We start from the raw sequence: 5,000 nt of genomic DNA, 5'->3' as shown, positions 1-5,000 counted from the left end.
ACATATGTTTAGTATCAAAAAGATTACTGTATTTGCATGTCAAGATAAATAGTGGAGAAATGAAGTGTAGTATACTTGTATTTGTTGTAGTGAGCTATATAATGAAACCCCAATTGTATTTATTTCTATACTGTTCTAAACAGTTTTTTTTTCTTTTTTTGTCTAGATGAGAGCTGAATATCAGATTCCTTCACCACTCGTTCCAACACGAGAAAACTATTTCGTTCGGTATTGTAAACAACATGGTGATGGGACGTGGGCGGTTGTTGATGTATCCATGGATAATATGGGCTCATCGTCAATTTCAAGATGTAGGAGAAGGCCCTCTCGCTGCTTGATTCAAGAACTTCCTAATGGTTACTCAAAGGTACACTCTCTAGCTTCAATCAATGTATTATTTTAGCTTTGATGAAGTAAACGGATTTCACAAATCATGTCTGGTTTTTGTTTTCCAGGTCACTTGGATTGAACATGTTGAAGTTGATAATGGGGACGTTCATGATATCTATAAGGTACTAGTAAACTCTGGTCTTGCATTTGGTGCAAAAAGATGGGTAGCCACATTAGATAGACAAAGTGAACGACTTGCAAGTGCAATGGCTAACAATATTCCTGCAGGAGATGTCGGAGGCAAGTGTCCTAGTTCACAATCATATCTTTCCTAGTATCTGATTAAAGACGTTTTCTAGTATCGTTTAATAAAATCAATTATTGATTATCCTATTCATTCTTTTTATAGTTATAACGTCTCCAAAAGGGCGAAAGAGTATGTTGAAGTTAGCAGAAAGAATGGTTTTGAGCTTCTGTAGTGGGGTTGGTGCTTCGACTGCTCACACATGGACAAGTTTATCTGGTAGTAGAGGAGATGATGTGCGTGTAATGACCCGAAAGAGTGTAGATGATCCAGGCAGGCCTTCTGGTATTGTGCTAAGTGCTGCAACTTCATTTTGGTTACCAGTTCACCCAAAACAGCTTTTCAATTTTCTCCGTGATGAGAATTCTAGTAATGAGGTAATTATGCAGCTAGCTAGCCTTTAATATAAAACCTTATATATATTCATATGAAATTAGCTCTTTAATTCTATTTTATACATCCAGTGGGACATCCTTTCGAATTGTGGGCATGTTGAAGAAATCGCACACATTGCCAACGGCCGTGATCCATGAAATTGTGTTTCCCTTCTGCGTGTTAATGTAAGCTCTAGAATTAAACATCTTAATCAATTTCCAATTTATTAATCAGATGACTTTCACGTTGTTTACCTTGTAGAGTGCCAATTCAAGTCAGAGCAACATGCTCATCCTACAAGAGAGTATAACCGATTCTACAGGTTCATATGTTATATATGCACCAGTGGATATGGGTGTGATGAATGTTGCAATAAATGGATGTGACCCAGATTATGTTGCGTTGCTTCCATCTGGTTTTGCCATACTTCCTGATGGACCAGTAGATTATGAAGGAGGAGCTCTTGTTAGTGGAACTGGTGGATCATTACTCACCATCGCATTCCAGATTTTAGTAGATTCGGATCCTACATCCAAACTGTCACTAGGATCGGTGGCAATAGCTAATAGTCTTATTAAGTCCACGGTAGAAAGAATCAAAGCTGCAGTAGCTTCTAATATGAGTAAAGCAATGGTGATTTAATAAGGTAAAACAGCCATCAACCTCACTTGGTTACATCATATCTCAAATTATTCATTTTTTTAACACTCATTAATTAGGTTAACCCAAATAGTGTAGTGGTGGTGCATGGTGGAGGGGTGTTGCACTCACGTGGCTACTCCTACGCGTGGTGTATACCTTATCAGTCACATACTAATTGGGGTTATAACATTTTGTTTTGATTATATCTCTGCATTTATGTACCTTGCAGTGGTGTGAAGGAAAGGGGAAAACATCTTTGCAGGCGAAAATTTCTCTGTTATCTTTAAGAATAGATGAAAGAAGTCAAGAACGAACCAGAACGATCCTTACATTAGAATTTTTCAAGGTTTATCAATGTTTGGGTATTGACTTTGCATATCTTGAAGATTATACAGTAAATTTAGACATTGTCGATTAAATACTAGTTAAAATTCCCAAACGCTTTTTTTTTCTGTTGGGTTTCATTAGAGATTTTCAGTCTTTTGTGTTGTCTGGATAAGAATTAAACTGGTAACCTGGATTAAGCTACATGCAACAACTCTTACTTCCGGCTTAGCACTTGTATCCAATGTTTAGCTATTCCTTGGTTTGATACTTATGTTGGGAAATAAATTTCAGGTTCACTTTATATATATATATATATATATATATATATATATATATATATATATATATATATATATGATTTTTAATTTTGTTAGATTAAAGGTTGTGGTGCCTTGAATTGACTTCCACAATTAGTGCCACATAGACACCATGTAGGATGCCTCCAACATTCATCGTTTGATGCCTATATTATGGTGTGGTGCACTCCAATGCCTCCAATATTTTGCAATTTTTTAAAAACAAACACTTTATAGCATGTTAAGTTATTCAAATTACGAAATTCAACATATTTGAATACAAATTATGATGAATATGGTAAAAAAAAATAGTCAAACCTTTCCAATAAAGATGATTTGAGATGTTTCTTCATCTTCTAATCCTTGTTCCATTTCCATTTTCCTTTTTTAACCTTCACAAGCGATGAATGTAATTAGGGATTCAATATCAATAAACGATAAAGGGTGATTTGGGTTTGAACATCCATTAAAATATTTATAAAAATTTTTGCATGTCACCTTCCACATAATAATATCTGTATGAAAATTGACAAATCGAGTATTAATGGTTGTATCCTTGAAACCAGCTATTAGAAAAATAAAGTCTTCAATGGCGTTTAAAAAAAAAAGAATTCTAACATATATATATATATATATATATATATATATATATATATATATATATATATATATATATATATATATATATATATATATATAATTATGTTAGAATTCTTTTTTTTAAACGCCATTGAAGACTTTATTTTTCTAATAGCTGGTTTCAAGGATACAACCATTAATACTCGATTTGTCAATTTTATATATATATATATATATATATATATATATATATATATATATATATATATATCAAATCTCCATGGCTTTCTTACACGAGAATAACATCAAGACTTGGTTCCATCTGTAACATGTAGTTTAACATCACATACCAAAGTTCTCACAAAGTTTGAAAGATAATCTACCTCTTCTTATAAACAAAACTTAAATATGGTACTTATCACTCTATCAAACAATATGTTGTACACGTGAAATCTTTTCTAAAGTCTATTTGTTTGTCTTTCAAATTTCAAGTCCCCTAATATTAAGCAATATAAAACTTTTTAAACTTATTTAAATTCAAATCCCCTTATATTTTACTATATCAAATCCGAAATTAAGGAAGCTATTAGACAATATATCATGAATAAATCAATGTCCTTGATTTTTATTCTTCTAAACCAAATTTCAATAATTTAATAGTGGAACAATTATTTTCAATTTGAATAGGTTCATATATTTTCATCTATTCTATATAAATAGCTCATATATATAGTTTGTAGCCAAAAAATTTAGCAGTCATCATTTTGGCACCAAATTGAAAATTATTTAAAATTTGTATACATTTAAAATAATATTTATACATAATGGAACATTATAAGTTTACCAATATACATTCTATATATAAATATTTGTTTGTAATTTATCATTAAATAAATTGTTTTATTTATTATTTAAATTTTAATATTATCAATAATACATGTGTTATAACCTAGTTTATGGGTACATAAGTGTGAAAAGTCATACCTATAATTAATGATGCTTCTTCTATTTCAAAAAGATTCACATTAATTCGTTAGCTATATGTACTTATGCATTACGAATATATGGGCAAAGAATGTTCGATTCTCAATACTAAAGATTGTAGATTATAACTAATTTGTAACTTTGAAACCAAAAATATTAACCAAAATCCTAAAAAGGGTAAGCTAGCATATTTATCATTTATGCATTAACCATGAGTATGACAACCACAATTCATAAACTCTCAGGCACTTGAATGTAAATCAAAATTAAATAGAAATGCGGTGTGATTTTAGCAATGATATTAAAATTAAGCTACTACAAAGATGGCAGATTATATATATATATATATATATATATATATATATATATATATATATATATCATTCCGATGCTTCACTCTCTATTCTTTCAGGATTGTGGATAATAAATGGATCAAGTAAAGGCCTTGGGCTTCAAAAGAATAGAGTTTAAAACCTATTGGATTTTGATAATATTGGTTATATGATCTAAGCCTTGGTTTTGTGTTTTGGAGTTAAACGGGAAAATGGGAATGTAATGTTTCGACCTTCCTTTATGGATTATGGTGTTTAGTTCAACATTTGTTAATACAAAATTAAGTAGATAAAAGTGTGGGTCTTGTCAATACCTTTTTGTAGATATAAGGATCGCTGAAAACATAGTTGCAATGAAGAAACTATGATTGTTTGAAGAGGGAAATGATTTAGGAGAAAACCGTAACCACGGAATGGTGTGACGGGACCACGAGGTGGTGGTCACCAAAGCGTGGTGAGTCGGACCACAAGGTGGTGGTAGCCGTAGAGTATTTAATCGAGATAATGAGGTGGTAACGTGTTAGGCCTAACCCATGATTTTAGGGTTTTCAACATGTTTAAGCTTAATGTTCCATATTTTAATACATTTTATCAGCCTCCACCAACTCTAAGATCCTTTAGGAGAAACCCTAGCCTCCACCTTCAATATTTAAGCCACTCTTCTCTCCTCTCTCATATTTTGGATGGTTTTTATAATATTTTGATGAAACACAAAGATTAAGGAGTTTTTTTTGGTTGCAATGAATGATGCTTCAAACTAGGATCCATCAACGACACAGCATTTCTGGATTATTATAAGTATAACATTCCAATCTTGCTCTTTAGTTCTTT

At 31.6% G+C, this 5,000-nt stretch overlaps 1 pseudogene; it reads left to right on the top strand.

Annotated features, from left to right (window-relative positions):
• The window catches only part of LOC145006695 (homeobox-leucine zipper protein PROTODERMAL FACTOR 2-like), an 8,802-nt pseudogene extending 6,733 nt beyond the window's left edge, over positions 1-2,069 (top strand).
• Positions 2,070-5,000: the final 2,931 nt, after the last annotated feature.

This window comes from Lactuca saligna, chromosome 7 (genome assembly GCF_052625555.1).
Source record: "Lactuca saligna cultivar CGN05327 chromosome 7, ASM5262555v1, whole genome shotgun sequence".
NCBI lineage: Eukaryota > Viridiplantae > Streptophyta > Magnoliopsida > Asterales > Asteraceae > Lactuca > Lactuca saligna.
This window is presented reverse-complemented; position numbering and strand designations above follow the sequence as displayed.